Below are 22,531 nucleotides of genomic sequence, written 5' to 3' on the forward strand. Positions count from 1 at the left end.
CTACCCTAAACTTTTCCAATACCCAATAGTCGCGTGCCACCACGTAAGCCACCGGTATTCTTGAATCCCTTCCCAACCACCCCCATCTCCTAAACAACCACCCACCTGAAAAAGCTATCATCCTAGCACACACTCCACCATTCCTCAAAACTTTCACCACACAGAACCAATAATGCATTAACAAAAACACTCTCACATTTGGAAAGCTCAACCCACCATTACATTCACATCTACACACATATTCTCTCTTAACTCTTTCCATTTTCGACCCCCATAAAAAGGTAAACAATAACTTATTAATTTTCCTCAATCTTATCTCCCCAGGAGGGAAGATATTACTTGCATACAAAATTAAAGGTAAGATTACTGCCTTGACTACTAAAACTTTCCCATAAATCGACAATTTTCTTAGACACCAAAACCTCAACTTCTTGGCTATCTTTTCTCCCACTTCATTCCAGCACACTTCCCCTTTCATTCCATAGTCAAACACAATACCCAAAATTCTCACTCCACCCTCAACCTTCCCAATCTGATCATCCACACATTCCACTTGTCTTCCATACACACCCAAACTACACTTATTCCAATTCACACTCATTCTCGCACATACACAAAAAATTGACAAAAGTAACTTCACCCTTCTTACGCACACCACCGACTGACACACTGCCACCACGTCATCCATATAACCTAAACATTTCACAATTTTCCCCCCACTCCCAGGCACCAAAAAGCCCCTCACCACCTTATCCCTCTGTATCATCCTTAACAGTGGATCAATAAAACAAATAAAGAGAATAGGGGACAGGGGGCACCCCTGTCTCACCCCAGATTTAACCAAAAAAGCCTGCCCCAAACTCCCATTAACCAGAACCCGACTACTGATCCCCCAATACAACCCTTTTATTACATTAATGAGCAGCTGTGGTATACCCATCCGCTTCAAAACCTCCCACAAAAACCCATGATTTGCTTTATCGTATGCCTTCTCAAGGTCAAATGATGTCAGGATAATCAAACTATTCCTACCTTTACAAACATTAATTATATCCCTAACTAAAATTAAATTCTCCGAGATCATTCGACCCGGCACTGCACAGGCCTGCATCTCGCTAACCATCCTACTAATGACCTTAGATAATCTCCTCGCCACCAACTTTGCAAAGACCTTGTAGTCTGAATTTAGTAAGGAGATAGGCCTCCAATTTCGAATATCCATCTTATCCCCCTTCTTATAAATTATTACCACTACCCCCTCTCATAGATTCTGATATAATGCCTTCCCTCATCATGTAACTAAATATCTCAACCACATCCCGCTTAATATCCCAAAACAATTTAAAAAACACACTTGGTAAGCCATCCCCTCCCGGGGTTTTATTCGCCCCCATGCTTGCCACAGCTTCCCACACCTCCTCCTCATTCACTGCTTTCTGCAAAAAAACCTTATCCTCATCTAAATTATCCTCTACCATATCAAACATTCTAGTATCTGACTCCTCAACACACACTCCCTCATACAATCGTTCATAAAATTTTGTCACGCATTCCAGCACAGTCTCTCCCTTACATTCCCTACCTTCTTCATCATACACACCCTCAAACACTCCTTTTTCCTTACAAACCTTCTTGAAAAAAATTCTAGAACATTTCTCATCCTGCTCCAGGTGTTTAACTCTCGCTTGAAAAATAATTTGTTTTCCTCTTTCAGTTAATACCTCTTTAATCCTCTTCCTAACATGGTCTATTTCATCAGCCATGTCATAGCCCATATTTCTAAATGAATATAATGTAGTCAACCTGACTTGTAACCGAGAATATCTCCTTTTCTCACTGCTACTTTTATCCCTACTCTTTTTTTGAAAAAAGAATTTAATTTTCCTTTTGACCCAATCCCACCACCCCAAAATATTACTAAAATCTTTTTTCCTATTAACCCAGCTACTATATACCTTACTAAAATGGGCTTTGACATGCTCGTCCTGCAACAATAAACTATTTAACTTCCATACCCCTAAACCAAACTTAATACTATCTCCCATACTCAAATCAACATACACTGCCACATGGTCTGAAAAAATTACTGGCCTGTGTTTAACATTAGCACATTTGAACGCATCAGAAAACAAACATAAATCAATTCTGGATTTGGTGCGCCCACACTCCGAAAAAAAAGTGAAATATGGATCCACCAAACCCAGAACAGTATAAGCATCATTGAGATGCAAGTCCTGAATTACCCCATTCAGCATAGTGCTACCTACATCTAACTTAGTCTCTGCTACTCCTATCCGATCTTTCACAAATCGGATCGTATTAAAATCACCCATGATCACACTAGGTCTCCTTCCCACTGCATGTTACTTCAAAACTTCAAAAAACTCAAGACGTTTCTGGCTATTCACAGGAGCATATAAATTAAAAAGCCTAAACTTCTGGTTAAACAAAATTAAATCTGCCATAATTAATCTTCCTGGCACTAACACAACATGAGACATAATGCGAATATTCCTATTTGTAATGATGATGCCTACCCCAGCATTCCTATTGTCCCCAACTACTGACCATATATAATCCACCACCCACTCCGGAGGCTTGGGCGGTCGATTAAAAAAACATTCCTGTAGACAAATGATGTCTCCTCCATTGACCTTCAAGTCCTCAAAAACAGCACATTGTCTAGCAGGAGACCCAAAACCCCTCACATTGAGGGACACCAGCTTGATGCTCATTCACATGAAGATGTTCATCATTCACCCCCAGACCTATCACTTAAGCCAGAAAACTGACATACATTCCTCAGGGCCATAACGCTTTTATCATCCAGAAACTCCTGACTAGGCGATAATGTGGCCTGCTGAAAAATTTCTGGAGTCCCTGGACTTAGTGCTGGTGATTCTACCTCCACTCCAACATCCCCTAGGACCGCAAAGGGGTTAGGTGTTTCAATCCCAGCTGTCTCTACTTTCAATTTCTTAGCCCTTCTCTTCTTAGGGCTCCCCAAAGCGTCCACCTTGGTCTTGGCACCCAGTGTCTCCATCTTTTCCACCTCCTCTTCTTGGGCTTCCTGAACTTCCGGCTCCCACTGTAAGGCTGCTGCCAACTCATCCATAGCCTCCTCCACTGCCCTCTCCACCTCTGCTCCACTCCCCGCTGTTAATGGCTCCACACTAGTGGGTGGTCCTCCTCCTCCTCCTCCCTTCCAGCTTCTTTTAATTTTGAGTTGAAGATGTCCTGTGCCATGTCCATAGTGGCGCACTGATCGCCTCCTCCCATGCACCGAGATTACTGTAGTAAAAACGCAGAGGCACAAAAATGCATTGATGTGAACATGTTCCATAGGAACCCATGTTAAAAAATTCCCATGCATTTCTGCAAAATGCAAAATGCATCAGAAAACGCATTTGTGTGAGCAGAGCCTAACACGGTGCTATTCCCCATTTACTACAGTAATCTCGGCGCATGGGAGGAGGCGATCAGTGCGCCACTATGGACATGGCACAGGACATCTTCAACTCAAAATTAAAAGAAGCTGGAAGTGCCAATATTATGGGGGTGATGTGAGGAAGTATAGTAATAACTGCCCAAGTAACAAATATGCCCAAAATAGAATGAGAAAGTAACTTTTTCTAAACAAGTTTGCTGTGCCTGCAAGTACGTTTAGAACTGCGTGAGGTCAATTTAAGCACTGCGCATGCGCTAGTGGCATTTGCACTCGTTCAAATTCGTTGGTTCACTGTGCAACCAAAATCTTAGTAAATGTCAAGTAACGTAAATGCATTTGCGTGGGTTGAACGGGCGCACCTCTAAACATTTTTTTTTTTTTTGCGCTGGTTCACTTTTATGTGTTTTTTTGTCGGATATTTGCACACAGGTCATGTTAGTGTGTTGCGTTGCCAACATGTGACATGTACCTTGTTAAAATTATGTAAAAAGACTCTCGCTCCTCCTAAAAGGGCATTTAACCTTCCCCCTCTAATGCATATGATTTCCTTGGGTTAGCTTTTGCTTTTAAAGGGGAACTCCACACTCCATTCTCCAAAGGCTGTGAGCTGCCTTCACCAATCCAAACCACATCTTTTTTACGGAGCATACAACAGGGCCAGCTAGGAAAGGGGCGAGAAGAGCGACCGCCCAACCCCCTCCTGAAAGGAGGAGGAGGAGGAGGATGGGTTCCTATGGAACATGTTCACATCAATGCATTTTTGTGCCTCTGCGTTTTTGTAAAGGGTCGGGGACTTTTTTTCATGCAAAAAGCAGCGTTTTGCATGTAATAGAATTCAATGGACCCGCATCCAAAACGCAAGTACTGTGTTTTTACAGCGGTTTTACCGCGTTTTTGCCGCGTTTTGCGTTTTTATTTCTTTCTTTTTTTTTTTTACACTGTATACAGTATAAAAAAAACACTGTAAAAAAAAAAAAAAAACGCAAAATGCCGCAAAAATGCATGTTCAAAAACGCGGCAAGCACCGCAAAAAGCACTGCAGAAACGCTCAAAAGCAACATGCATAGATGTGAATCGAGCCTTACCGGCGCAAACGTTTCATAAATACCAAAACGTACGTTGCGCCTCAGCGTGCACCTCAACTCATGGTGCAAACGGTTCATAAATCAGCCCCTGTGTATGGGGAAATTAATTACTCAGACTATTGAGTATATTTAACCGCTTCAGCCCCAGAAGATTTTACCCCCTTCCTGACCAGAGCACTTTTTGCGATTAGGCACTGTGTCTCTTTAACTGACAATTGCGCGGTCGTGCGATGAGGCTCTCAAACAAAATTGACGTCCTTTTTTCCCCACAAATAGCGCTTTCTTTTGGTGGTATTTGATCACCTCTGCGATTTTTATTTTTTGCGCTATAAACAAAATAAGAGCGACAATTTTGAAAAAAACGCATTATTTTTTACATTTTGCTATAATAAATATCCCCCAAAAATATATAAAAATTTTTTTTTTTTTCCTCAGTTCAGGCCGATCGTATTCTTCTACATATTTTTGGTAAAAAAAAATCGCAATAAGCGTTTATTGATTAGTTTGCACAAAAGTTATAGCGTTTACAAAATAGGGGATAGTTTTATTGCATTTTTATTAATATTTTTTTTTTACTAGTAATGGCGGACACATCAGACATGTTTGACACATTTTTGGGACCATTGTCATTTATACAGCGATCAGTGCGATTAAAAATGCACTGATTCCTGTGTAAATGACACTGGCAGTCAAGGGGTTAATCACTAGGGGGTGGGGAGGGGTTAAGTCAGTACTAGGGATGTGTTGGGGGGATGGGCTAGCTGTGACACGTCACTGATCTCTGCTCCCGATGACAGGGAGCAGAGATCAGTGACACTTGTCACTAGGCATCTCCCCATTTGTCCTCTCCGTGAGGCGATCGCGGGTATCCCCGCGGCGATCGAGTCCGCGGGACCCAGTCGGTGCGCACGCAATGGCACAGCGGGAAATTCAAATGGACGTACCTGTAAGTCCATTTGCCCAGCCGTGCCATTCTGCCGACGTACATCAGCGTGCACCGGTCGGGAAGGGGTTAAACGTCATCCATTCACATTGCACAGTGTATAGGGAAATGAATTGTCCAGAATGCACAATACACAGACATGTATTGAAAAGATGTTTTCATGGAAGTTTCGGCTCCACCAATGATTATAGACTATCACCATAAAATGCACAATTACAAGTCCAGGGAACATCCGCACAGTTGTTGATAGGAGGAAGATCTCTAGAATGAATATTGAGTTGTTTCAAAAAGAAATTAATGAATGGAATAAAACTTGAAGCAATATTCTCTATGTGAAAAGGAAAAGCTCATTAACATGATTAGAACTACAATGAGCAAGTGCCCGATGTATAAGCAATTGTGCACGCTGGAGAACGCAGATGCGCCTGTGTGCAACACACATATTTAACAAGCTAAAGCGTGTGCGCCCTGTCAGGCGAGGATTAAATGGTGTGCTTTGACAATGCGCATCTGCAGTTGAGTAAGCTGAAAGAAGGTGTAAAAAGGCTTGATTAAGACAGATCTACATGTTCTGGACAGAATTTGTGCATTTAAACAATAGTATATACATACTTTTTAGCCTGGTAACAGAAGATGGTAAACTGTAGTAAAGTTATCCACAGTATTCAGACAAAAATGTAGATTACATTGGCTGTGCTTGCTAATGGTAGGCTCGAAGGATTGCGCAAGTGCACAATAGCGCTTCCTATGTAAATATGGTTTGGTGCATATAAGTGCACCATAATTTTTGATAAATGTCTTGAGTCCCGTTTTTTGTGCAATTGCTCCAATTTCTCCACTGCACCACGGCACAGGTCTTTAGTAAATCACCCCCACTATGTCATACCCCTTTGGGAGCTTGATGCACAGGGGATATCTCCGGAAGCCACCACTAGTTCAACCACCTTATCCTACTCATGCTGGAGGTACACTACAGCCCTGACATACTTCCTGGCGTATACACTCCCTTTCTAGGAACCAAGCAGAACTACAAAAGTTATGAACCCCCACTGAATTTAAATGACCCTCAATTGCCACAGGACACAATATAAGGTATCTATCATACTATGCCACTACTGGCAATGCAGAGTGGCCATGCCTTCTGTTAGGCGGCGGTTAGTATTGCTACAGGGCTCTTGGGGGAGACTTTCCGACATAGATTAGAGACCTCCTCTCTCCAAGGGTGTCTCACAACATACGAACTATACTCCGACATACCACTTGGCGAACATTTCTAGGCATCCTCTCTCTCCGCCAGATAGACACGGCTTGACGTACCCTTGCAGTTCCTATTTCCAGACCTATGTGCTCCTCGTGCTAATGAAAATGTCGATCTCGTCTCCCCCCTCCTGCCACTGAGAGTCTCTAAACATAAGTAAGCTCAAATTACTTCTGTCTGTACACTATTACTCCTGTAGAGGTTATACATAATGGGGTGCCCTAATGGTTCTTAAATCCGCATCTCTAAGCTCCACACGCTACTGAGTGTGCAGAGATGACCTCCCCCATCCTCCCTACACAACTCTACAAGGTATTGTATACTTGAATGGATTGTGACTATAAATTGTCACCACCATAGAGGATGTGAATACACAAGCATGTAGCGAACATGATCATACTCTATTTAAACCTAGCCTGTTCAACACTACTGCTAATCACAGTAATCACCGGGGGAATTAATCTGCCTCACACTCCTCCTGATAGAACACCCATGATTCCTCAATGCACACAACACCTCTGATGGCCTGGAAGTTTTCACCCTCTACACTACTGTAGATTCTTCTGGTCTTGGCTCTTCACACACGGACACCCGTTGTTTGATATGTGATACTACACACTATCTTAGATGCGGATGACACACGGCGAATGACCCGCATAAGCATATCTATGGTCCAAGAGACCGAATAACTACCTAGGCAGACACCTTCTTGATGCTAAATTAAAATGTTATTACTATTAGATGTTGTTATATGTGACTCGGTTAAATATTCGTATGCACTACTCCGTTGTTAACTGTGACTCAGTTAAATACTGCTATGCTCAATTCTTATGATCTAACTCGGGTATCCAAAACCCATAGTTTACAAGGTTTACCTCCACATTTGCATCCTAATATCTGGTGGCGGTGGGTAGACAATCACCCCAAATAACTCTTCTTCGCCAGTTTTGAGCTAACCCCAACACGGAATCTCAGTACTATATAGCATTCCAACAGATTGCTATACATCGACTGGGCACTGTACCTCACCAAAACTTCACAGTTAAGAGAAAGGTGGGCTTGGCCCCCCTCTCTACGGTGTGCTCTCCTAGACTTCCCCAGAACCCTTTATCTGAGGGATATTTACCTTAACTTCTTTCCATTACTCCGAAGGCCCCTCCACAAACCCTCCCAGATATTAACTAACAATACTAGCTCTGCTATGGCGGAACACAATGTAACCCAACCCAACATCAGTGTAAAATTTTACTCAAAAAATGCTTGCGGACTTAATACCCCAGAAAAAAGATCCCAACTACTATTCCTCCTTCAAAAAACTAAAGCCCAAATAGTCTTCCTACAAGAGACCCATTTCTGCTCAGATAACATCCCAAAACTTCACAATAGCTTCTATCCGACGGTGTTCCATGCCTCCAACACGGACTCAAAAACCAAGGGAGTCTTGATATTTTTCTCTAAACATTGTCCCATCCAAATACATGATATCGAACGAGACGACAAGGGTCAATACTTATTTCTTAAGGGCACACTACACAACAGACTCATCACACTGCCCAATTTGTATGCCCCCCATAAACACCAAGTGCCCTTCTTCCGCAAATCCCTACACAAGCTCACTTCCTTCCACAATGGTATCTTGATAGTGGGAGGCGATTTCAACGTAGCACTTTCTCCTTCCCAAGACACATCAGCGGGATTCTCATCCCTAACATACAAAGCCCTCCGAGCAATCAAAACGCAACTAAGCGACCTAACCCTACAAGACTCCTGGCATACTCTCCACCCCAAAGAAAAAGACTATACTTTCTTTTCCTCACCACACAATAAATACTCTAGACTAGATTACTTTTTCATCTCACAGACTGACCTGACACTCCTTACTGCAGCTGCCATCGTTCCTATGCTTTTATCTGACCATCATTCCATCTCTATGACACTGACTCTCCCGACCACACAGACACGCCTTCCCAACTGGCTTCTTGATAACTCCTTATTGACAGACCTTGACATAACGCAGAAAATTACCACACACACCTTCAGCATTATTTTCATTAAAACGACTCTGCTAAGGTCTCTCCAGCTACTCTTTGGGCGGCGCACAAATGCGTCATCCGTGGAGAGAACTCATCTCCCTAGCGGCAGAAAGAAGCAAAGCTAGAAAAGCACATATTGAGGACCTGTCTAAGTGCATTCATTCTCTTGAAAAAATCCATAAACAAACATTGGCCACAAGATCCCTTGCAGACCTGGTAAGGGCAAGAGAAGAGTTACTAGAAGAACTAGAGAAAACATTAAAATGCAAATTCGCACTAAAAAAAAGATTATTTTACGAATTTGGAAACAAATCTGGAAAAACGTTAGCTAGAGCCCTTCAAATTAAAAAGGCAGCCTCCACCATTCACTCTATCAAAGATTCCTCAGGGAACTCAACTGTTACTTCAGACGGAATAGCGGATCAATTTGTTAGATACTTCTCCAAACTTTATAACTTACCCTCTCCAAAAACGACCAAACAGAACCCTGACCGAACACAAGCTATTGAAAGTTTTCTGGCACAATACAGCCTGTTAGGATTACTCTCCTTTTGTGATCAGTCGAACTCCAGGTGTATTGAAAAGCAGACAATTTATTTCAGATGTGTCACACAAATGGATGATGCTTACAAGTCAAAAGATGCAGTAAGAATCATACAAAGAGATGAACATCCCCCCTCCTAATACCTACAATAATATAGAGATAACGTTTCTATTGGCTGAGGAAACACGCATAGCGTGCCTGGTACAAAATGGTACTTTATTTGCCAATTAGTGTTTCCTGTACATTCTTGTTCTACCATATATGGTTAAGCCTAATCATCCTACAACTTACTATGGAGTTAGTTAAAGCAAACGATACAGCAAGTTAATACAACAGTGTGCTCAGAAGTTATCTTAAGAAAAGTCTCAGGGTTATTGTTTTTCTAATGCCCCGTACACACGGTCGGACTTTGTTCGGACATTCCGACAACAAAATCCTAGGATTTTTTCTGACGGATGTTGGCTCAAACTTGTTTTGCCTACACACAGTCGCACAAAGTTGTCGGAATTTCCGATCGCCAAGAACGCGGTGACGTACACCACGTACGACGAGACTAGAAAAGGCCGGTTCAGAACCAAGCGCGGCACCCTTTGGGCTCCTTTTGCTAATCTCGTGTTAGTAAAAGTTTGGTGAGAGACGATTCGCGCTTTTTCAGACTCGTGGCTTTCAGATCGTTTTCTGCCGTTCAGTTTGTGCTTGTGGGTTTGTATCTGCTCTTCAGTGCGTGCAGTCAGTTCGTATCAGAGTTTTCTGTGCGATCTTGCCCGCTCGTTGCTGTTTTTCAGGTCGCTCTTCACAGGCCTTGCTGTTCTTCAGTGCGTTCTGTTACTTCGTTCTGAGCAGCCGACCGTTTTCTAGCCATGTTTCGTATGCGTACTCCTCGTAGAGTTCGTGCTGTGCGGGGGCTTGGTGTTGGGGTCCTGACCTTGACACAAGTCCAGTCCATGAACAGGGTGGGGAGGAGTTCATGGACCAAGAATTGGTTGCTTCAGCTCTGTCATATGCCTTTGCTCCGTGAGATCCGTGAGAATAATCCTGATGATTTCAGGAACTTTCTCAGGATGACGGACCCCGTATTTCACCGTCTGTTGGCTTCGCTGACCCCCTATATCAGCAGGCAGGATACCTGCATGAGGCAAGCCATCACTCCGGAGCAGAAGTTGGTCGCTACCTTGCGGTATTTGGCCACAGGGAGAAGCCTGCAGGACCTCAAGTTCTCGACAGGCATCTCCCCCCAGGCTCTGGGGATCATTATCCCAGAGACCTCTTCTGCCATCATCCAGGTCCTGCAGAAGGAGTAAATGAAGGTAGAGATTTGTATCCTTTTATATCACATTTTATTGTATTGAATGTTTGATAATATATTGTATTTCTTCCCTCATTCCCTAATTACCATGATTGTAATATGCTGTGAATGTCCCCTTTGTTCTCATGCATGCTGGAGTTTTAGGTAATTATTATTTTATGTCATACATATTTGCCCTTCAATAACCTCCCCAGCATGGTCTTTCCTGGCCTATATTCACCTCATGTAGTCACTTAACAATGTATTTTTTCAGCTCCATAGTAGTGCTTTACCCCAAACACCCCCTAAAATGTTTGGAAATGTTATTTTTGATTTAAATTCAGGCAGAGTACCAGAGGGTTTTTTTGTGGTGTCCCCAAATTTTTTTTAACCCTCCCTCCCCCAACTGCTAAGTCAGCTGATCCCGATTCTCTATCCTCAATCATCTATCTGCTGACTTTGCCAAACCCATATACACTATACCCACCTCTTTACTGGTCAGATGTATGGATGAATTCCCCAAAGCATGTAGTGCAAGGGCCTGCCTGTATACTTTCCAATGGTACTGTTTAAAGTTTTGGTATCCTATTATTATCTTGATAGGTAATAGCAGAGTGTTCAAATGTCCTCAAATGTGTACAGTGTGTATTTATATCTTTGTATTATGACACTTCTTACCTGTCCAGTGGTCTGCCAATAGTGTAACTAAGGAGGGGCTGTTCCAAGTAATACCCATTATTTAGGCATTCATCTCTCAATGAAGTGAAGAGGGTTACCTGTCCAAGAGTTCCCCCCCTATAATGTTAGAAATGGCCCATGGGAGGGGGGGGAGGGGGAATATGATAGGTGTACCTTATACTTTGGCCTTGTTAAATTCCCCTTAGTAAATGCTATCTGGAGGTTGCCCCATAATGTTTGTGTATAATCTGCTTGTCATGTATCTTTGAAAAAATAGTAATGTTTATTGTTTTTTCCTCAACAGTTTCCTTCAACGCCACAGGAATGGCAGACTGAGGCCTCCCACTTTGCCCAGCGGTGGGACTTTCCTAACTGCGGAGGGGCAATTGATGGGAAACACGTCCACATCGTCCCACCACCCAACTCGGGGTCGTACTATTATAATTACAAAGGGTTTAATAGTATAGTGATGTTGGCGGTGGTGTCGGCTAATTACGAGTTCTTGTATGTGGATGTGGGGAAGAATAGCCGGATGTCCGATGGTGGAGTGATCGCCCAGACGGAGTTCTACAGGCCTCTCCAGAATGGCAGCTTGGACTTGCCACCTCCAGAGGACAATGTTGAAGGTTTCCCATTTGTGTTCGTTGCTGATGAAGCATTTGCGCTGGGGGACCACCTGATGCGGCCATTCCCGATGAGGACCCTCACCCCGGAACAGAGGGTTTTTAATTACCGGCTGGCCAGAGCCCGAAGAGTGGTGGAGAACACATTTGGAATCCTGGCCAGCCAGTTCCGATTATTTCTGACACCCATCCATATGGCGGAGTATAAACTGAACCATATAATACTTGCCTGCTGTGTTCTCCATAATTTTTTAAGAAAACATTCAGCCAACTATGCTGGCTCAGTTGGGCCTGAGGCCGGAATCCCTAATCCATCAACACTGACGGAGCTTGATAGTGGCCGTCCTGGCTTGCCCTCCCTGAATGCCCGTGATGTCCGGTTACGCTACCTGGAGTTCTTTGCGGGTAGGGGGGCTATCAATATGCCAGACAATCTGTGACACCTTTTTCAAATAAAAAACAACCAAAAGAAATTCTTTGTGGACATTTACTGCTTGTGTTTGTTTTAGCTGACCCTGACAGAAATGTGTTGAGTGCAGAAAATGTCATGATTGGGTAACCTTATAAAAAACAGTGTTGGCTGGAACTTCCTAAATGCAAAAACACATTTCACTACAAGTGCACTTGCAACTGCACTGAACCTGCACTTGTAGTGCAAAGTGGATTTTACCCTTAGGAAATAACCCCCATTTTTGCATAAAACAGCAATTACATCACCCCAAAAGTGTTGTAGTGTTGAGACAATAATCCACACATTCTTGAGTAAGGCACTTTTTTATACCTGCACAATCACATGTGCATTTCCCTAAGGTTTTTAAAACAAACCAACATGTTTGTTGTATAACAATGTTTGCAGTAGCTTTATCAAAAATCAAAATATCCATTTCAGATAAAACAGGCCTGTGTAAAACCAACAAGAAAGCCAAAAAACTTGAACTTACAAAGTTCACATATGGTAAAACCTGAAGGCTATATCAGACATGAGTATTTAGGAACTGTGTTTGATATAGCGTTCAGATGGGGGGAAATCACCCCTGGAAAAGCCAAATTTGGAAGATGCACACCAATTTACGAATGTCAACATGTGCTATCTGCCATCAGGGGGGATCAAGGGACGTGTTTTGGGGGAGCAAGCCCTTCCTCAATGCGACTTTATAATTGAGGAAGGGGTTGCACCCCCAAAACGCGTCCATTGATCTCCCGTGATGGCAGATAGCACATGTTGGCACACTGTGTGGATCCTCCAAATTTGGCTTTTCTAAACATTGAAAAAATTTTCGTACGATAAAACAGGTGATTTTGTGGGGTTTAAATTCGCCCCAAAACATCAATGATGTTATTATTTTTTTTAATAACATCACTGATTTGTTGCTGGATGTTTTGGAGATTATTGGAGATTACACCCCATGATCTCCCCGATGAGTATCTGGGCACTTTCAGATGTAAAGCGTTCTGGATCACGATCACCTAAAAAGAGATAAAGAGCAAAAAAAAAGGTCTCAAAAATCTGCCACCATCCATTTTTTTTACCTGAGCCTGTGGTCGCAGACACTCACCTGTTGTGGTGCCAATCTCCACCACGTCTTCTTCTTCCTCCTGCTCAGCTTCTTGGGTTGGTATTTCCCCTTCTTCCAGAGGGGGGGGGTCTCTGGTCTCCTGGGATGAGGGGTGTCCGAGTCTTTTCTCCCCTATGTAAAACAAAAATGGTATACTTAGCACACAGATATTTGAAGGCAGAACTAGAAATAGGAAACATTGCTTGGAAGTGGGGTACAATTGTCTATTTTAGCCGAGTTCCAAGATGTATATTTTTTAGTGTCCTTTGTCAAGCTGCAATACTTCACCTGTTTAGTACAAGCTTCACAGATGTAGCCCCCCTATAGTATACACTGGAGCAACTGTGTGGCCCCCCTAATAAAAATGGTGTTCTGGGGTCCCACACTAGTGCTCCAGTGTCCAGATGTGAAAACAGCTGCTCAGTGTCCTCTCTTTACACACAATCTAGTTTGCATTTCATTCTAGTAACAAACCCATCTACACAAACAAATATTTGGCATCCAAGTAGGCCCCCAAAAATGTGTGAAAATGCATATGGCCTAAACAATGGTGTTCTAGAGGCCGAAAGAAAAATGTTTGATACGAATGAATAATGGGCCCATGAACATTAAAGTTGACCTTTTTAAACGTTACAATTAATAAAAGCATATGGAGCAGAACGAACGTAATAAAGACGGAAAGAATAAGAACACAGCACAACTACTTACTTTTTTGCAGCACTCTCCGGATCTTTCGGTACTGCTCTGGCTCTCTCAACTTCAGGTCCGACCACCGCTTCCTGTGCTGATCTTTTGATCTTCGTACCCCGAAATTCCTCTCAAGACTCCTGACCACTTTCGCCATGATCTTGGCCTTTCTGATGTTGGGGTTGGGGTAAGGCCCATATTTTCCGTCATAGTCGGACTTCCTCATGATGTCGACCATCTCCAACATCTCCCCAAACGACATATTTGTGGCCTTAAAACGTCTCCTTCTGGATCGGGACGTGCCTGGATCCGGGCTTTCCTCCTCCTCCTCCTCGTTGCTAGAATTAGCACGCACCTGCTGTAACTCCGCCATGTGCTCTTCACCCACTGCGCCGAACGAAAAGGGGCGGGGAATACACTAGAAAGAACGTCAGGGGCGGGCGGAGTTACACGCATGCGCAGTGTGTATAAAGCGTAACACGCGTGCGTATTACGTACGATCTGTGAGCGGAGGAAGAAGCATTGGACGCGCCGATCGTAAGAACGAAGGTAAGAGACAAACTTGTGCCTATACTGCTTCTAGATTGAGGCCTATATTGTAACAAGATTAGGAGAGTTTTGTCTGACATTAGGCTTTGTCTTGTGTTGTGTCTTGCAGTGAACATGGATATCTTAATGAAAGACAATGACTTCATGTCAGTATTCATAGATATGCTAAGTGAGCTGCCCTGTCTGTGGGAGATTACCCACCCCCATTTCAAGAACCAAGCAAAGAGGAAGGCAGCACTGGAGCAATTGTGTGAAATTGTGAAGCAGGTGACCCCCACGGCAGACATCACCTATTTAAAGATATTAATTGGTGGCCTGAGGAGTACATATGTAAGGGAGCGCAAGAAAGTCCAGGATTCACAGAGATCCGGAGCAGCAGATGACATCTATGTCCCCAGGATGTTGTACTACGACAGGCTGCACTTTCTGGCAGGCCAGACTGAACCCAGGCCATCCCTCTCCAGTCTTCCTTTCACGCTTCCTTCCCCCCCCCGGCTGAGGCTTCTGACGCCCAACCTGGGCCTTCCAGGCCACATGTGGAGGAGCCCAGATTGAGCCAGGTATAGCATTCCTCTAAATATTTCTGCTTGTCCAATCAATGATGTTAACTAGATGTTAGTTGGGAGTACTAATTTAGGATTGTGATTGATGATGCAAAAACTAAAACTATGTCCCTTTTTCATACACAGGGAAGTCTTAGCCAGGAGGTGGCCGGGCCGAGCCGGCTGGCTGATATCAAGGTCCCTCCACCCCCCCTGAAAAGAGAAAGTGGCAGTAGGAGGAATACCCTAGAGGAGGCTGCTATAGCATTCTTTTGGAGGGCTACAGAGGTCCTGGGAGCACCACACACCATGCAGGAGAACATTGCTGCCTTCATAGCCTATAAAATGCAGAGGATGGAGGAGGGCCAAAAAGCCTTGTGTGAGGCCCTCATATCGGAGGCTCTGGAGAAAGGTATGAGGGGCCAAATTACACCTCACACACATCTTTGGGATGGTCCTCCTCCTCCTCCTGCAGGTCCTCCTCCTCCTCCTCCCTCTCCTCCAGGTCCCCCCAGTCCTCCTCCAGGTCCTCCCAGTCCTCCTCCTCCTCCAGGTCCTACTCCTCCTCCTGCCACATCTCCAACAGCACAGCCACAGCCCGGAAGGAAGCGTGGAAGGAAGACCAGACAGTGATTGCCCTGGGTTCAGTCTGGTCGGCCAAAAGATGCAGCCTCTTGTGGTACCACAGCCTGGGGACACAGATGTCATCTGCTGCTATCCAGATCTCTGCGAATTCTGGACCAGACTGCCCTCCCTTACATATGGACTCCTCAGGCCACCAATTTTGATGTTCAAGAATTGATGTCTGCCGTGGGGGTCCCAGGCTTCGCTAATTTCTCTTGTTGATCCAGTGTTGCCTTCCTCTTTGTTTGGTTCTGATCCCTTAATAAAGGATTTTTGTTTTGAATTATACTCTCCTATGTGTTTTACTTCAAAAATGACAGTTGGTTTGTGAGGATTCAGGTACATTTCAAATATACAATGTGAAATGAACAAAACACACCCAAAAATATTCTGGAGTAAAAATAAAAATAACATTGAACAAAGATCAGCCTTGGAAAAAATCCAAACATTAAAGAAAAAAAAAGGCTTAAAATCCAAAATAAAAAAAAAATAAAAAATATAAAACTGTCAGATGTGACAACTAATAACAATATATTCAGGGAATCCCACTAAAAAAACACAAATAAAAGTTTGTGAGAAGGGTGTGTGAATATGAGCATCAAAACGACTTAATTCTTGTCACATTATAAAGAAGAAGAGAGTGCGCTGTATTAAACCATTTTGTACATTGCAGCGTGACGAAAGTGCTGTATCCATTGCAAATGCTAAGTTTACCAGAACGAGCTGTCCCGTGTCGGAATTTCTTCTGAGCATGCGTGGCACTTTGTGCGTCGGAACAGGCCACACACGGTCGGAATTGACGTGGTCGGATTTTGTTGTCGGAAAATTTTATCTCCTGCTGTCCAACTTTGTGTGTCGGAAAATCCGATGGAAAATGTCCGATGGCGCCCACACACGGTCGGAATTTCCGACAACACGCTCCGATCGTACATTGTCCATCGGAAAATCCGACCGGAAAATTTTAGTTTTTCCAATAGTCACACAATAAACATTTAAAACTTTTCTAACATTCCCTCCTCTTGTGTGACTATTTTATCTCAACACATTTCGATGATAGTCCCAGTGTTATACACTTTCGGTCTGTATGTCATTAAGTTGAGCTTCAATGTCCACAAAGGTCTCCTTAGAGGTAGGAAGGGCTTGATACATCGTTCTTTAGACTGCGGTTTCAGTCAGTTTTTGTGAAAGTCCTCGAATACAGGGAATGCAGCAGCATCCACAAGTGACCAAAATGGCCAATACCACAGCAATTGAGATCAAACATGATGTGATAAGTCCAGTCCACTTACCGAACCATCCTTCAAGCCAGTTTGTTAATGGATTATTAATACCTGAGTTTTCCGCTAATTCATTCGATAGAGCAGTCAGTCCTTCCAAGGCTCTGGTCACGGTCCCTCCAGGAGCTGTATTATTAGGGATAAAGGTGCAACACATGCTACCAAACATTTTGCATACCCCTCCTCTTTCAACTAGGACCATATCTAAGGCCATTCGGTTCTGCCATGCCATTAGAGATGTGGTGGCCAACTGTTCTGTTAGGCCCTTCACAGCGTCCCAAGTATAGTTTACAAATCGTTGTTGGTTATAGTGTACGCGTGTGTGTGTATATATATATATATATATATATATATATATATATATATATATATACATACATATAATCCAGTCAACATTTTTATCTGTAGTCACCCACCAGAGAAGAGACTCAAACCCAGCTGTCACCTGATTCCTGGCCCTAAACTCATCCAGCACTCCGTGAGGAACCCCAATCTCATCTATGTAGATCCGAGAGTCAAATGACCCTATGGGAGAGGTGTCCCTCCGATACCGTTGGCGACTCTTAGTCCATGGGTGTTCTGACAGGATCCTCAGGGGCATAGCCAGCTGGACCATAGCGCAATCCCCTCGGGCATTGGCCAGTATCCTAGCTCACAGTTTCTTATCCCCACACATCCACCAGACATCAGCTCTCTGAATGTCATGTTCAACCCAGTCACCATTGCCCATGTTAATCCTCTCCCTACAATAGTCATCGGATAGCGACCCAAGATCCACCCCGCTACAGTTCTCTGGGAGTGCAAAACAAGTAAAGTTGCCCGGATAAGCAGTTACCGCTGGAGGTATCTGAGGTCTCTGTACTGGGGGAAACAACAAGCGCAACGTGTGACAGGTAGAATTTGTTTCAGGTTTATAACTCTTATTATATAATCGCAACATACATTTTAAACCTTCTGGATCTGTATTGTGATCTAGAGGAAAAGGAATAGTTGCTAAATGTAGTCTTGCTCTGGCAAAAACTAAACAGTTTTCCTTTTTTTTTTTTTTTTTTTTTTTAAAGTTTTAACCGTGTACCTCAACCATCCTAACCACTCATTTTTTCCCTGGTATCCTGTCTCCAAAGCTATGGTATCTTCTACTGTTAGATTCGTAAATCTTATAGTTTTACTCAGAACTTCTATTTTAGTATGGCGTCACTTCCGGTCTGAGCGGCGATTGTTGTTCACACAGCGCCGGCTCTTGTTTTATCATGCGAGTATATCTCCTAAACTTTTTATTAAATAAAGCCTTTTTAAACAATATCACACTATTTTTTTTTTTTTTTTTAAGCACGTCACTTTGTATGGACTAATAATTTAGTGTTTGCAATAATTTCATCATTTGTTTTGGTTTTGAATATGGTCTTACTGTGGTGTAACACAGAGACGTATATTGAATTGTGCATTCACATTTTTGTTGTTTATTATTATTACCTTTTTTTTTCACTTCTGCTTTAAGTTTATCTATTCGCATAATTGGATTTTTATTCACATACCAGATTTTTGATACAGCAGACATCCATATTTATCACTTTGCCAACTAGGGATTAGATCACTGCATTTCTACAGTTCCAGATATTGTAGATCATAGATTTTAGTTTGCGGACTCCAGAGGGTGTAGCGCACCAGTTGGACACCCTATCTGAAGTTCAGCACCTTCAACACACACACACTCTGATATCCATCAACAGGGGGTGTAACACTATCACTTGTATAGGTTATTTTTAATTTTTGCCCCCAGGGGGTGCAACACAAAAGTGGTTTACTGCATCAGAGGTTTAATACATAAGGTAGTTGCATTTCTTTAGATGTTTGCCACTTATATATATTTTTATTTTTTTCAAACACATTTTGAGACCAACAGACAGAGGATGTATCACAGTTCATTTTATTTGAGGCATACCTCCCCTAATATTTTTCATATATATATTTTTTAATTTTGAAGGGAAATAGCGCCACACTTACACTCCCATAATCTACCTTTTCCTGTTGTCAGGTTTTATTAGGTGGTAATACCTTGAGGAAAAATTTGCCTGAGGGGTCAGTTTCTGACACCCATGCTCCCATAGAGTACAACCACTGATCTTCCTTCCTCGACTCCTTTAATGTTATCAATAATTGTTTACAGTTCTTACTATGTGTGTAGGGGGAGTTGGCCGCTTCTGTAATTGAATCTTTCCTTTATTCCACTCTTTTTAGGCCCTGGTAGATTATACCCCCAATCTTGATGTGCTGAGGTCCACAGGGCTTGATCCCATGCTTGACATCCTGCCCCATCCCAGAGACAGCAAATGTATTTATCTGCCCATAGAAGTCCTCTAACCCCAGTTGTATCCCCACAATCTGCAATCTGACAGAAGTCTACCAGTATGGTGCTAGTTATTCCCTCTATAAAGGTTAGATTCAATGCTTTTCCTGTTCTTTCCCAATCCAAAGGTTCCTCTACTCTTCAATAACGTCTCCCCCCTCTTATGGACGCCTCTCCTAGAGTCACCAGTAACCCAAGGATAATTACTGTCCCTTTCATCCTAACCAGCTACAGAGTTCCAGCGGATAGGGTAGGGGAGACTTCACCGGTTTGAGACAAGTCCCACCTTGTGCAGGACCTCCCTTTGTAGCCAGGCTTTCTGAACCTCTTGTAGCCAACTGGCCCTACTCTACCTGTAAAACCTTTTTGCAATGGGACTGGTGAATCCAGGTAGACCACTCTGCAATCCTTATCGCAGTAGGGGTAGTTAGGAGGACTTTGAAAGGGCCATCCCACCTTGGGGAGTACCACTGCTTTTTCTTATTACTTTTTGGTAAGACCCAATCACCCACATGTACCTTTTCATCTTCTCGAATTGGACCTTCTAGGACAGAACAAAAATCATTAGTACGTCTTTGTCTTAACAGCCTAGACATGTGTTCTGCTAGTGTGTGCTCAGACTCCTCAGTAGGTGTTTCATTTGGTTGTAAGGGTATCTTATATGACCTTCCATTTATCATCTCAAATGGGCTTAAACCTTCTTTTGTGGGTGTGATATGCATACTAGTCACAGCCACTAGTAGGCAGTACATCCAATTTTTACCTGTTTCTTCCATAGCTTTCCTCAGTTTGCTTTTTAGAATGCCATTATGTCTTTCCACCAATCCAGCTGATTGGGAATGATAGGCACAATGGTATTTCACTTAAATTCCCATCACTTCTCTCAAATGTTGTATAGTTTTATTTACAAAATAGAGTCCATTATCACTGTCTGTGCATCTGCACTTCCTGTCGGGAATTCTCCACCCATTTGCTCAGGGTGTCTGTGATTAGCAAACAATATTTCTTCCTTTCACATTTGTCCAATTCAATAGAATCCATGCAAATGTGTTGGAATGGATATTACGGTGTGGGGAACTTCCCTTTCCGTGGTCTTATGCCTCCCTAAGCATTGTATCTTGCACATATAATCCATTGAGAGCAAAAAGTTTTTTTAGTAGTTAGTGAAGCCATAGGCTGTAAACACCTTATTAAACATTTCAGTCACCCCCCTGTTTGACACATGTGTTACTCCATGTGTCAATACTGCTGCATACCTAAATAAGGATTTTGGCAATACCGATTTTCAATCAGGTGACATGTAAATGTTATCTATACTTGTGCAACCTTTTGTTTTCAAATATTGTTTCTTTGTCTAAGCAATGGACACTGTGTAGTCTATATTATTTCATACCTTAATTTAATGTTCTAAACTCTAAAATACCTCTAAAGGTTCAATTTCGTACCCATTCATGCAATCACTAGACACCCACCCCATAAAAAGGAACTCGCCTCATTCTTCAGTTGTGTAGAAGGAGGAGGGGGGGATGTCATATCTGCACTTGAATTGGGGCTGGGGAAAATAGATATATTAAGAATGGTAGAAGGGTTTGGCGCTGTTCTTTTTAGTTGGATAATTCCCTACCTTCATATAGGTTACTAAATGCAAATCAAATTTATAAATTCCTAGGTGCACTGTGCATGTGTCAAATAATTATTCTACTACAGTATTGTGCAATCATAAGTAATACATAGACATTGGATATATACCTTAAATATATGTGGTATTACTAGTGAAAAGGTAGGGGGGGGGGGGGGGAGGAGGAAGAGGGATGGAGGGTGAAAGTGGGGGGAGGGAGAGGGAGGGGGAGGTGTAGGAGATCTGCTCCTAAAGAAAAAATTGGCAAAATCAGGATAAAGTGCAAACGTGCTTGTGAAATTCAAAAAATTCCTTTTATGTGATACACTTGTTGTCAAATTCTTTAGTATGTCTCTTATGCAATTTCTTGTGCTGTTGCGGTAATAATCCTTCACTTATAATATATCCTTGCTCTGAAAGTGCAGCCACTCACCAGATCACTTCACCCCTACGGGGGTAGTAGGCAGTTACAGTTTTTGCGCCACTGTACAGCGATCGCTGGCGGGCTCAGGATCGTGGTATATCATATGTAAAGAGAGAGGGAGTGCCCATAGCGTAAAATTGCTTTAAAAGGTTTTATTACACAAAATAGAAGGGTACTCACACTTTTACAATGAAAATCAAGCGAAATGGTAAAAAACGTCAAAAGCATCACAGATGTCCTTCAGCTCTGGTACAGGAGGTGATATTTGGGAAGCACAGATTAGGCCACGCCCTACGCGTTTCGTCGTTAGGACGTCACGCTCCCGTAGACGTCCTAACGACGAAACGCGTAGGGCGTGGCCTAATCTGTGCTTCCCAAATATCACCTCCTGTACCAGCGCTGAAGGACATCTGTGATGCTTTTGACGTTTTTTACCATTTCGCTTGATTTTCATTGTAAAAGTGTGAGTACCCTTCTATTTTGTGTAATAAAACCTTTTAAAGCAATTTTACGCTATGGACACTCCCTCTCTCTTTACATATGATATACCACGATCCTGAGCCCGCCAGCGATCGCTGTACAGTGGCGCAAAAACTGTAACTGCCTACTACCCCCGTAGGGGTGAAGTGATCTGGTGAGTGGCTGCACTTTCAGAGCAAGGATATATTATAAGTGAAGGATTATTACCGCAACAGCACAAGAAATTGCATAAGAGACATACTAAAGAATTTGACAACAAGTGTATCACATAAAAGGAATTTTTTGAATTTTTTGAATTTCACAAGCACGTTTGCACTTTATCCTGATTTTGCCAATTTTTTCTTTAGGAGCAGATCTCCTACACCTCCCCCTCCCTCTCCCTCCCCCCACTTTCACCCTCCATCCCCCTTCCTCCCCCCCCCCTACCTTTTCACTAGTAATACCACATATATTTAAGGTATATATCCAATGTCTATGTATTACTTATGATTGCACAATACTGTAGTAGAATAATTATTTGAAACATGCAC

The 22,531-nt window shown here is 42.8% G+C and overlaps 1 protein-coding gene across 1 annotated transcript in view; it reads left to right on the forward strand.

Annotated features, from left to right (window-relative positions):
• Positions 1-22,531, forward strand: part of GRIN2A (glutamate ionotropic receptor NMDA type subunit 2A) — a 1,538,644-nt gene that overhangs the window by 1,220,029 nt on the left and 296,084 nt on the right. The gene's annotated exons all lie outside the window — the stretch shown is intronic.

The sequence above is a fragment of the Aquarana catesbeiana genome, linkage group LG06, assembly GCF_042186555.1.
Source record: "Aquarana catesbeiana isolate 2022-GZ linkage group LG06, ASM4218655v1, whole genome shotgun sequence".
NCBI lineage: Eukaryota > Metazoa > Chordata > Amphibia > Anura > Ranidae > Aquarana > Aquarana catesbeiana.